Source organism: Thermobia domestica, chromosome 9, assembly GCF_964235325.1.
Source record: "Thermobia domestica chromosome 9, izTheDome1.hap1.1, whole genome shotgun sequence".
Classification (NCBI taxonomy): Eukaryota; Metazoa; Arthropoda; class Insecta; order Zygentoma; family Lepismatidae; genus Thermobia; species Thermobia domestica.
The window spans coordinates 183,079,356-183,093,291 of NC_137462.1; the positions used below are offsets into that span (position 1 = coordinate 183,079,356).

The 13,936-nt window shown below is 36.5% G+C and overlaps 1 protein-coding gene and 1 long non-coding RNA gene across 4 annotated transcripts in view; one reads left to right on the forward strand and one right to left on the reverse strand.

Moving 5' to 3' along the window:
* LOC145660494 (single insulin-like growth factor-binding domain protein-2) overlaps window positions 1–13,936 on the forward strand; it is a 1,012,667-nt gene that overhangs the window by 748,417 nt on the left and 250,314 nt on the right. The gene's annotated exons all lie outside the window — the stretch shown is intronic.
* Window positions 4,994–11,374, reverse strand: LOC145694213 (uncharacterized). The gene is made up of 2 exons (XR_014132961.1): window positions 11,225–11,374; window positions 4,994–5,910 (listed from the first exon to the last, which is right to left on the reverse strand). It is a non-coding gene; the product is annotated as an uncharacterized LOC145694213 (long non-coding RNA).

A 13,936-nucleotide genomic window follows, 5' to 3' on the forward strand; every position in this document is an offset into this window, starting at 1 on the left:
TCGATATTTGTAAACGCCAACATATGCTTCGTATTTATAAACAAAACCACGTGCTCTCCTACCAAAACTACAACAAGAAACATATGACAGGAATCCTCATCATCATCTGGTCATGTGACAGAAGACGATCACTAGCACCATCGCTATCCAGAAGAGGGTATAGAACACCATGTAGCGTCTCAATTGATTCAGCTTTGGCTGGTCAAATCTCCTTTCTTAGCTTGCCTGGAGCTCTGAGAGATCTAACCAATCTCGAGGCTCTTAGCTTGCCTGGAGTTCTGAGATCTCCTGCCCACTTAGCCTGCCTGGAGTTTTGTGGGAACTCAACCATTCTCTTAACTTGAGTGTAGCTCTGCGAGATTCCTAAAAGCAACCATCTAGCTAGCCTGGTTCTCTGCGAGACATCAACTTCTCTTTGCTTGCCTGGAGTACTGAAATTTCCTAAACTACTTCCACGTAGCTTGTCTGGCGATTTTTGGTAATTCTTCCCTTGGCTGACTGGGCCGCGGGACAACTATTTACCCAGACTGCATAGAGTAATTTGATTTGTCTTCGGATCACACATATAGTGATTTTGGGTTATATTGTATATATATAATTCACATGTACTAAATTGCTCTACCTAATACCTTAAGAAGGTAATTTTACAGTATTCAGGTTGAGAATATGGATTGGCAACGTCAGTTAATTAAGCACTACACTAATAGGTGACAGACTGTTTCATGGCGCCTCCTAGAACATAGTAAGACAAACCTTCCATCGAACTCCTGGATACGCTTTATCCCTTTTCTTAAAAGTTTTGGGTAAAGCATACTAAGTCTTGTAGAATGTTGTTAGGAAATGAAGTACGTAAAGTTACACATTGAAATTGCGTAACATTTTCACGTTAAGAAAATTAGGAGTAAGGAACTGATTGCATTATATTGACCAAAGAGTAAAAATTAAATAATAACACTGGAAAACAATTTTTTTAAAAGTTTTCTGTTGTATGAGATTTTTCAGCTGTTTCTACATTTTTTTGGCCCACTGAATAGAAATCTGAAATCCGTTTCTCTGCATGCTATAGTTTCCATGCAATTTGAGACTTCCATATTTTGTTGAAAAGGTGATGTTTTGCATTTGTTTTCACTTTAATCTACTCTAACAGCAGCGCACATATTCACAATATTGATGTTCTTTCTATTCTATTCTATGCTTCAGATTGCATCATGGTTTCTTCAAGAGAAAGTAGACAGAATTTTGTAATTAAACCTTCCGTATTTTGTTATATATATGGCTGTTACATACTTTCCCGCCAAAAGCGCAATACAACCTTGTTTGATAGGCGTGCCTACAGAAGGTATTTTCAAGTTTCCCTTCGCGACCAAGACAAAAAATGAGCTCCACATATTGCGTGTCATAATTGTAAGGAAATGTCACGGTGATTGGACAAACGGAAAGCGAAACGGTATACTTTTCGGCGTTCCATGGTTTGACGAGAACCGAAGAACCATCTAAGTGACTGTTATTTTTGCCTGGCCAATACGAAGGGCATTGGCAATAAAAACTGACATTCTATTTTGTATCCAAATATCTCTCAGCAATTCGACCGATCCCTCACATCGGATGAACACCTTGTTCCAGTTTTTAGTGGTTTCAGCTCTTCCGAAGATGAATAAAGTGAAAGAAAGGGGGATGGCACGGTCTGTGATAAGGTGTGTGAAGAAACGGCTATGGAATCCAAAGACTCATCTGACACTAAACAGTCATCTACACTTCAGCAATTCATCCAGCCTGAATTGAATGATTTAGTGCTCGATTTGGGTCTCAAAAAAAAAAAAAGAAAGAAAGAAAAGAAAAAGTGCTGAGCTATTAGATTCCAGACTGCGAGAAAAAATCTGTTGCATCATTTGGCGCAAGTGTCATATTTCTAAAAGCGCGAAAATGATTTTACAGACTACTTTTCACAAAACAACAACTTTACTGCCATTATATCGCAGGTCTTTTATCTGGATTACGCGTTTCCTCTTATACCCCAACGGAATGGAGATTATTTATCGACAGTTCGAAGCGCAGTCTCAAGTATTTTCTTTTACATAACGGTAATGCTTACGGATTGGTTCCAATTGGTCATTTGGTGCATTTGCGAGAAGAACATAATAATATTAAACTTGCGATTGAATTACTCAAGTACGAGGAGCATAATTGGATCATTTGTGTTGATCTCATCTGCTTGCACAACAAAAAGTTTTCACGAAGTATCCATGCTATCTGTGGGGTAGTCGAGCTCGAGAGCAGCACTGGATTCAAAAAGATTGGCTTATCCGTGACACTCTGAAAGTAGAAATGCCAAAGATTGTGAATGAATAAATTGTCAGCCGAGATAGGATCACCCCCTCCCACTCCACACCAAGCTTCGCTTGATGAAACAGTTCGTGAAGGGACTAAATACTGATGGTGACTGTTTTCAGTATCTAATTTCTAAATTTCCTGCTTTGTCTGACGAGATCAAACCAGGCGTGCTCAATGGACTTCAATTTCTTGTTCTTTTGCGTGAGTAGGAATTTGCCAAAAAAAAAAAAAAAAAAAAAAAAGGAACTACAAAGAGGAGGCAGCATGACTGTCTTTCGTGGAAGTTATAGAAGCTTTTTAGGCAAGACGAAGTCAGAAAACTATGAAGTGCTGGATAAGAAAATGTTATCGGCCTTTCGCGACCTTGGGTGCAACATGAGTGTGAAAATACATTTTCTATGCAGTTACCTTGATCAATTCCCTGAGGACCTTGGAGATTGTAGCGATGAACAGGGAGATCGTTTCCATTAAGACCTGAAGACGATGGAAGAGCGTTATCAAGGGCGATGGGACAAAAGTGTGTTAGCAGATTATTGCTAGGTTATCAAACGAGAGTGCCCCGTGGTTCCCCATAAGCTCAAGATTTTGACTCAATAGAAAGTGTTTGAACTTTCCATGACTTCATATGAGTTTTTTGTATTACTGTGGCATGGGTTTAGATAAATATGTTAATATCAGGAAAAGACCTTAAATATATTTCTATATTAGATGTAAGAGTGTATGTAATTACCACAGACAAATACTTCCATATAGGAATATCTAATATGTAATGCATATTTATGAACTTTAAGTGATCAATATCATCATTTTTCTAATACATGTGGTCCTTATGTAGACGTGTGCGTCATTCTTATGTAAATGCCTTAAGTTTACATTTGCACACCACTATATTGGGTTTGTACGTAATATCATTGAAATGTGCATAGTTCGAAATTTTTTAATGTATTAAGCTTTCTTTAATTTTTGAAGGTTTAATATATCTTCCTATAATAGACGTAGTTTGTATTTAGACATATATGTTAATTTCTGTGTAAATACTTATATTCACAGTGGGTGCATATGCAATGTCCGGAAACAAATGTGTTTATTTTGCATATTTCCTATATATTTTTTGTATATAGTAAATATCTTTACACTTTTTTTCTGAATATAAAGATACATTTTCTTACCAATGTGTTTTAGCCCTATTTACAGACTATAGTACCAGATTTCTTAAAGTGAATTGCTCCACAATACGTCAAATTCCAATTGTAAAAAGGGTAAATAACATAAACTGGCATTATAGTGAAAAAAGACAAAACATTGAATTGTTAAAAACAAAATAGAGTTTACACACAAAAATAAAGTTCATATTTGAAATCAGCACATCCAAATTAATGTAAACGAGGTGCTGGTATGAATGCAACAAAAATGTTGTTCCCCAGTGTAATCTTTGAAAATACTTTTAAAAACCGTGGTTTTCTGAAATGCAGTAAATAGTAAAATTTCCTTTTGGAGTGGGTATGATTGGGAGAGTAAATAAAAAATGGATTAAGGTAAAAAAAGGGGGGGATTAAGTTTAGAGTTGCCCCTCCGTTTTTTATAAAAATTAGGAAAATTTACAGAAGAAATAGGATAAGAAATCATGATTTGGAGTTATGTGATGTTTAGGTGTGAAAGTTTGGCAGTAAAGTTATGTTTAATACGAGAAAACATATGTAGAAGTGGGTATTATTTGCAAGACGCGGAAGGTTTCGATGACTTAAGAGCATGGTAGTCGTATAGGATGGGGAATCGGTGCGTTGAATATGTTATTTCCGCATTGAGTTTTACAGAATTATATAAGAATAATGAAGAAAATCTATTAAATTTTAATGAGAACCATGGATTAAAGCTTATATGAGAACCTGTTCCAGTCACTGTTCTAGTCTAACTAAAGTCTTACTAGTAACATAACCGAACCTGAACTAACCTAACTAACTTAACCTAGCTTAATCTAACAATTTTTAATGTTTTAACTGCATTTTTGTAGGTTGGAAACTGGAGGGGCTATTCTAAACTTAAGCCAAAAAATAACCAATGCATTGACCAAACGAAATAAAATAGCAACGATAAATTTTTCCGAGAGTACAAATTTTGATGTTCCTCATTGATTTAAGCCCCCAAATCTACATTATAAATAAACTCTTCATTTACTTAATGTTTAATAGACTTGTTTAATAATATCTTCCCCCCTTAATTCTTATTCTAAGTACTCACTTGTACTGATTCCTTTTGTGACTCCAAGTCTGATTGATGACCCACATTTTCGTGGCACATTGCTGAACTGCAGCATCTTACTTGAAAATCTCTTGTCTTTCACAGAATCATCATCATCATAGGTATTCTGCCTTTATTGGCAGGTCACTTGCCGCAGCTGAGAAGCTTCCATGCTCCACGGTCCTCCGCTAACCTTTTCGTCTTCGCGTATGATCTTTCTGTTTTAATATCATCCATTAATTGTAGTCTCTTTCGCCCCCTCCCTCTCTTTCCCGCCACCATACCCTCTAGGACGTCCCTCATGATACAATCTCTCCTTAGGCAATGTCCCAACCAGTTTCTCTTCCTCTTCCTAATAATATCTAAAAGTGTTCTTTTCTCACCCACCATTTCTAACTTTATTCTAATTCATTCACATAAAATATTCACAGAAAGAAGCACTTTATTCTAAACAAACAGAAACAAAATTACATACACTTCACAAACTATATATATATAAAAGGACTTATCAAATCACCGTCGTCCAATATTTAAATGTACAAAAGTGTTAGGTTTCGTCCATATACAGGACTCCGCTAACGATGTCTGAAGATCAAGATGGTATCCGCAAGAATCAGTTGGCTGTAGACGTTACACATATACGTAGATCCCTTTAAAAATAGCCTAAAAAAGTAGGATTTAACCGTTCCAAAAACGATCCTATCCATTTGAAAATTCTAAACCATAAAGAACAATCAGCTGTCTTGCGTATCAACGATTCCTTTTCCTCATCGTTCTCAGGTTGCGGCTTATATTTGCTGTAACCATTTTTACCACGATATTCTGGACTAGATGGAAATTTGCCTCCTGTTGAAAATAATGTTTCTTTTCTCCTGGACTCGTTACTAAAACCATTGAATACTTCCTTAGAGATAACATATTCTAATATATCTACGTCACCTTCATCTTTGATGACATGCACACGGCCACAATTGCCGTGATACTTAATAAGCCCGGAATTATGCTCAACAAGGACTTGTCCAAAATGACCCTTGTAGTAAAGAGTGCCACTATTGTCGGTTACATGGATTGAGCCTTTGAAACCATTCAGGTACACTGTACCTTTATTGTTCGTGATAAATAAGATTCCGCCGTTCCCTGTACAAGAGGCTATCCCGTGATTGACGTGGAGGGAAATTTGGTTGAAGTTTCCAAACACTGAGACGGTGCTGCGATTCGTGCCAATTAATATGATTTTCTTGCTATCAATGCATCTTAAATGCTTAGTGTTTACCTCCACTTCAATGTCTGTTCGCACGTGTTTCATTTTGGCCCCATGCCACTAGCAGCAATCAACAATATCTGTAAGTAAGATAAGAAATATATATTAGTAAGCAATTTTGCGTGACATTTTTATGTAAAATTTTCTTTTTCGTGTAGTACCGATGTAAAGAATGAGTCAGAAAAAACTTGGCCAGTAACTTTGACCAAAAAAGTAGGTAAAGAAATGAAAAGAAGAAAGGTCGTTTGCATATTTTAGTTGACTATAAAGTTTAAAAAAATAAACACACAAAATATATTATAAAGAACTAATTATGGAAAAATGCTCGTACATTACTCTTAATCCGCTTCATAAGAGTTCGCACATCTTCTGTTATTTGATTGGCAGCTGCAGTCCACTTGCGACGAAAAGTTTTCAAGTCAGCCGCCTTCCCTTTTGATGTTTTCAATGTTCTTTTAATGTGGGCCCAATATTTTTCAATTGGCCTAAGTTCAGGGCAATTTGGTGAATTTGCCTCTCTTCGAACTGCGACGATACCCTTTTCTTTATAACAATCAGTGGCTGCTTTAGAGTAGTGAGAGGTAGCAAGATCTGGCCAAAAGAAAACAGAGTTACTGTATGACATCACAAATGGATACAAGCGTTTTTGTAAACACTCCTTCGTATAAATTTCGCCGTTAATTGTCCCTGTTGTGATGAACGCTTTGCTTTTTTTACCGCATGAACAAATAGCTTGCCAAATCAAATATTGTTTGGGATATTTGGATGCCTTCCGTTGTTTAAATTTATCCTGCAAATCTCCCCTCTTCAGTGCCACGTACTACTCCTTTCCGGGAATTTGACTGAAATCAGCGACACAATAGGTTTCGTCGTCCATAATGCAACATCCATATTGAGTAAGGTACTGATCATAGAGTTTTCTTGCTCTGGATTTTGCCGTCACTTTTTGCTTTTCGTCTCGGTTAGGTACCTTTTGGACTTTGAAAGATCGTAAACTTTTCCTTGCTTAAATCTGTGCACTGTAGATTGGGACGCTTTGACCACACCAGCAACTGCTCTTTCCGATAAATAAGGATTTTGACGCAGCAATGCAGTAACCCTTTTCTCCAGCTTCGGTTGGCTAGTCCCCGGTTTTCTACCTGAGCCAGGTTTTCTTTCAACAGTTAAATCTTGTGCGTACTTTTTAATTACATTTTGCACAGTAGACCGAGGGTATTTTACGAGTTTGCTTAATTTATTTAAGGACATACCTGGATTTTCGAGGTATTTGTTCACAATTAGTTTTCGTTTTTCTAACTGACTCATCGTTCTTTACCACAGTATGCACACTTCACAACTGACAATCTATTCGTGAGTAAGATCGACAGTCTGCCCTTGCTTATGCACAGTGCTGCCAATGTTCATCTTATATACTAGAAAATATGGAGGGAGGAAAGTGGCCAGGTTTTTTCTGACTCATTCTTTAAGTATCGTTTGTGACCAACCAAATAAACAAATATAAATGGCGAAACAAAAGTTCCGTTATTATTGCGCCTTCTTTAGACTACTATGAAAGTAGAGTATACTCTACAATACGAGACGAGACAGGATTTTCATAACGAGACAGATCTATTCCAATTGAAACAATACACATTCTAATACGAGGCATCACTTCCATGACACCTTGATGTTCCATAATGGAGTTGCGATGTTCTATATATAAAACTGTTAATACCTCTCTAATCCTTTGAGCATCATGCAGAAAAATATTATTCTAAAAAATAATTTTTGGTGTGTATTTAATTAAGATGATACTCAAAAAACTATTTCTATATAAAAACTATTTTAGTTCCATTTTCGTACAGAATATAGCAGCAGTAATTAGTGCTGCAACTTGGTTTCACCACGGGAAAGCACTAGAAACAGGGAGGAAACATTTAAAAGTTGGATTCATGAAGTACCGTAACCATTGGGACACAAAGGGATAAACAAGAAGGAAATTTAATGAATACTCATAGCCACTCTTGACTTAACTCTGGGGATAAATTCAGGGGTATAGAAGCAAAACCTGCTAAGCCCATTTTTGAGTTTTGTCAGAAAATGAAACAAAAGTGACTCCCTAATGTTTCAGAGTTGTTGAACAATTGTTTTTCTTTAGTGTTAGTTTCATTCATCTGCATTAAGCAGTAACAACTAATCAGAAAAGTTGTTCAACAATTCTGAAACATAAGAAACTCACTTTCGTTTCGTCTCCTGACAAAATTGAAAAATGGACTTAGCAGGTATTGCTTCTCACGTACATGGAATTTCACCCAAGTAACATGTGCTAACATCTCAGATTTTAATCATAAACTCGGATCATATTAACTATTTTGCTTTTCTGAAGGAGGATCAGTGACCAGCAAAATTGTAAGGTGCATTTAAGTTATAACAGTCATTTTTTGTTCTCTCTCTCAGGACTTGTAACAGATAGAAACATGCTGTGCGTTTTAAAATGTGTAAACACTCGTTGCCAATAGGGTCTACGTGTCCGAGACGGCAATATCATATGGCACACAGAACTCTAACGATATTGGTGATAGTGATGACTGTTTCTAACACTTTACGCTACTCGTCGTTCATCGCCATTACTTGAAAATTATCGTCAGTTGAGTGAGACGTGTGATGATGATATAGATGTGTCTAAAGTGCATTCGTGGGTGCAACAATTCAAAGAAGGTAGAACGTTGTGTGACAACAAAACAAATAATCTCGGTCTCGTACAAGCCGATCTGACATGATCGAACGAGTGGAGAAAAGTTGTTTTGGAAGATCGGCGAACAAGTGGGGAACACATCGCCTCCAAAGTGGGCATTTCCATGGGGTTTGTGCGCCCTGTTGTTAGACCGACGTGTGCGAGGGCGACACGATGGTTTGTTGTCATGAGATGTTCTGCCTTCTTTGCACTGTCGCACCCACGAACGCACATTAGGCATATCCATGACACCACCGTCACATGTCTCACTCAACTGGCGATGAATGTCAAGCCGTGTCACAACACGCAAATGGAGAAAACGAATGATTACACGCTGTTTTTGTAATGAAAACGCCATTTTACGAGTATCGTGTCAAAAACAGTCATCACTTTCACCGCTACCGCTAGAGTTGTGTGTGCCGTAAAGTATTGCCATCTCTGTCACGCATTGACAACGAGTGCTTGCGTATTTTAAAGCAAACAGCACATTTTTATGTTATCAATTCTGAGATAAAAATGGAGGTGTTATAACTTGAATTATCTCATATAAAGAACATCAATAGAATTTCTCGGACGGACGGAAAAAATAGTTGCCTATGGTCATGTAAGAGCACATTGGTCACCGGACAGCGTTGCCAACAGTTGTATTCAGAAAGAAGCTAAATGGTGCACAGAATCAAGCCTAAATTTATAGTTTGTTTTTCTGTTTACTATAGTTTCCGAATCCGAACCACTTGAGCTCCCATCGGGTATCTAACCCTAAATTTATAGTTAACATGATTTTACCATAAATTAAGCTGAACATTTCCTAACTTTATTACAGTTATTTAAATGTATTTTAACACGATTTATGATATATTCAAATTAATCGGTTTGTCAGCTCGTACTAAAACAGTCATACTCCCTCATTGATGAAGAGCACTAAAATCCATTGAATTCTCTTAGTTTCGAATTATTGTGCTAATGCGGTTATAGGTACGTATTTTGATAGGCTTACTGAGCTAGCACAGAAAAATGCAAAACACAAGCCAGAAATACTCTCATAACAAATCACATACAAATTGACTCTTAAGACTAGGAACCAGTTTTAAGAACACTGGCTTATCGTTAAGCATAGGGAACAGTAATACAAATACGATACCTACTATAGTGTGGCAATATGTGTTACTGGAAATAGAAGGATTAGAAAATTGAAAGCTACTTGTTTCAATTCCTATTTCTTCAAAGAAATTTTCATTACATAATATTTAAACACTGCTAAGAACAAATGACTAGAAATGGGGTATTATGTATATAGAACTGGCGAAAATTATAGCTAATAGCTAAACAATTTTTTTAACTTTCTAATCAGCATATGGAAATGACTAGGTTTAGCCATAAATAGCTAAATTGCTGCTGGGCAACGACTAAATGCTCGGTGTACTTTCTCCTTTATGGCATCACCCCTTCCTTTTCTTCACCGAAGTCTATTTAATAAGGAAACTAAAATCAATAAATTTCCCTGATATGTTGATATTATTTTTCATCAATAATACACAGTAATATGTGAATACTTATTGGTAATAACTTTCCAAATCGCGTATTTAAGTTGTTTAACCTGAAGTTGCAGCTATATTGTCAGAGTTGCCGTGGCTTTCTTCTGTCATCAAACATCGAACTAGAACAGAATCTTAATATCCTTTGAAGTTGAGTGATGCACATCTTACCTTAGCCTATATCTAACATTTCTCTTTAAATCATACAACTATAGCCACAACAATATTAGACATTTGTAAATGGTATACCTCTCTCCCACCAATTGGTATGGTGCGCTTCCAATATCAGTACCAGCACAATTTTTATGGAGACAGTTCAGCCCTGGCTTCCGAAGTTATAGTTGTGGCCACGAGTAGCGTAGTCGCTAACACTCTTGCCTTTGGTCAGGTTCGATTACCGCTGGGGACACTTCAGGCAAGTCATCGAAAAGATGTAACAGCTGTTTTTTTTTAGACCAGCTATCCTGAATGAGGTTTTTCCTGGGGTTTCCTCATTCAAACCATGCAAATACCGGAATGGTACCTAACATAACAGTCCCAGGTCACTTCCTTCCTTCCGTATTCCTTTCTTCCTCCCCAATTTCCAGGGCAGTGTAATCCCGGAGGGACGTCATCCCCCATATGTGTGACGGGCTAACAAGGCCATAGATGCCGACAACTCAGAAATCTAATTCCTAATCCTAATCCATAGTTACTTTGGTCGCTACCAACTAATCGGTATTTTACTGATTGATTGGTATTTTTATCAGGCTCAGCTATATACGAACGTCTTTCAAAGTTTAATATATAATAATTCTTCAGCTGTAAGTGAGTGCCGGAATTTTATTTTTCAGACTAGGCAACCCTATTAGTCGCAAAGTTAGGGAAGAAGTATATTATTGGAGTATAGAGTTTGAAAAGAAATCGTCAGATCAAGAGAAATGTTAAAGAATACTTTGATGAGTGATATTTAGAAGTTGCAGGAGAAGACAAAGATTATACTAAATGATTCGCACTTAGAACCCAGGCTTTAAAAGAATTCAAAGCTATTATCGTATGTACGTGGAATCTTGTATATTCACGATTCTATGCCAACGGCCATTTAACGCTATATATGAGACCTGTGGATGTGACTAAGTGATACCACTAATTACTCGTTATACTTACTTTTTTTTCCTTTTTAATGAGCCCAGGCTAATAGACTAAAGAATAACGTGCATAGTTAGGTTGTAGGAATGCATGTCATCATTTCCATTCTTGATATAAGAACTAATTTAAAAAAGAAAATATAAAAAATGTTTCTACTGCATTTTACCTAGAAACTTTAGTAACAACAATATACTATAAAAAGGGATTTTAAGCATTTTAATTCCAACATTTTGTTAAAATAATCATTGTTGCATTTCTGATGCATATACTGAAAAATACTTGTAGAAGGATATAGCTGCAATTACAAATTCGAAAGGGTTGCCAACTGGCAGGCTTTTCACCGGCCTGGCCAGAAATATTGCTGTTATTTTGATTTAAAGCCGGTGACCGATACAAACTTCTTACCAGCCCCTTTATGACCTTTTTTCTTTCAAATTTGTATCTAGTTCGAAGTATAGATTTAAAAAGTAACTTTCAGTTTGTAAATCCAAAACTGTCATCTTTCATCAACTATCAACGATTAATATGTTTTGTTTATCTGTTTAGACAATTTTAAAGAGCTGACGGGGGCTGAATCAGGGAAAATTTGAAATTTACTTGTAAGGAATTTGATACATTTATTGAGAGTGAAAAAGTGCTTCTTAAAGCAATTTCCTCTAGTTCAAGTACAAGTGTAAAGAATAAATTTCATTTTCCAAATCCAAAATTGTCACACAAAGATTAGTATAATTTTGTTCATCTGTTTCGATAATTTAAAAGAAGTGGCAGCTACTGGGGTAATGATCAATACCGACTTTAGTTTCTCATTTATAGCACTATTTATCTATTGACCTTATTAATAAAATGTACTAAGGATATGCATAATACAGGTGCTAATGCACTTCTGTTCATGATAGTACATTTCCTTCCCATGAATGGGTCCGGACAGAGATACTCACACTCCAGAGTTGGTAACCCTTAATTCGTATGGCCTGAGTTCTCATACTCTTCACTGACCGAATCTAGTTTCCAATTACACCTGCAGGTGTACATAGAATTGCCAACTGAACAGTATTTTGACGGCTTGTCTGATTCAACTAACTTATATCTTTCAAGGATTAAAAAATAACAATTATTCTCTATTGTTTTTGAGGGTTATGAGCGGGTGCCAATAATTTTGTTGTTCAAATTTAGCAACCCTAAATGTACAATACACTTTTAGGAAGGCATCGAATAACTTGAATGCAATATGAGTTATTATACTATTAAAGCACATTTTTATAGGATTTTTCTGGAAATTTTAGGCTTTAGTTTACCTTAAGAATAACTCTCCTTTGTTGTGTTTTTTTCCGGTTGTACAAGTAAGTTCAGTTCTCAATAGGGCTTGTCTCCCATCAAAAACTCTCAAAAACTCAATAGGACCCATCAAAAACTCTACGAACTTTAATTGAGAAAATTCAATTTAACGTTCAACGCTTCCCTTTTAGGTTACAGGAGACGGATTAGTAATGAAATTGAATGATTACGAAATAATTGATGGAACTAGAATATGGGAGGAAACGGAAGGGTACAATGTGGTCTACCACAAACCTAGAAGCCGTTCGGAATCCGAGGTTCAATTATGTAGTTTCCAAATTTTTCCTTCGAACTTAAATGATTAAATATCCTTTACTTGGTGAGAATTAAGTTTTGCTAAACACAATCCGTTCAATTAGTTCAAGCACAACCTCGAAATACTGTACTTAATGATGGCAGAAAAAAAAATTATCACGTTAATTTTCCTTATACAACCCTTCCCTCGTCACATGCACGCGCGACTGGTTGTGTAAAGGCTCTCGAAAGTCCTAGGAATGCTGTTGAGTACCGCTGTTATATCGCTTCAATCCATGCAACATCTTCAAAACGCCCCCCTCCCTTTGAGAGATTTGAGCATGAAATCCGCTAGGGTCAAATCAGGTGAAAATAGAATGTGTTTCACCCTTTTTCTTGTCCAAAATATTGACTCACGAGAAAATGCGTCGGCCCGCATCAATTTTGTCGTGTATCAGTTCTTTACTAAATGAAGCATGACAGCCCTGAATATCGCAGATATTCGTCTGATATAGCTCCACTGAATTTCATGCTCTCCTTGTAGCTCAAACCTGTCCACAAGGGGGTAGCGTTTTGAAGATGTTGAATGGATTCAAGCGAATGTCAGGGCGGTGCTCAACAGCATTCCAATGAATGACTTTTTCCTAGGGCGTTCCAGAGCCTTTACAACCAGTCGCGTGTGCGTATGGCGAAGGAAGAGATGAAAAAGAAAAACTAACATCGTAATAAATTCTTCTGGCTAGTCCCCTAATTTACTGAACGGACTGTTTGTATAATTTCAATGTTTAATAATCAAATTTAATATTAAATTAAGTTTATCATAAGTTCATTTTGGAAAGATAAGCGACTTTCGAAGGAAACCAAGGCCTAACCTAATTTCCCATATAAATCAAGGAACTAAAAAAAAAAAAAAGAAACTATAGAAACTCAGAGAAAACTATAGAAACTCAACACGGTTAAATACGTAACTTTTACTATTAGAAATCCCTATTTGACTTAACAATACATTAAAGTATTATTAAGTAAAGAGCATCTTGTATTAGGCGCTTCTTGTTAGTTCCGCCCTACTTAAAGTATAAAGCTATTTTCTTCACGAAAGTGAAGTTGTATGATTCCTGATAACCTGTATACATATACTTCTCGCACTTTCATATAACGTTT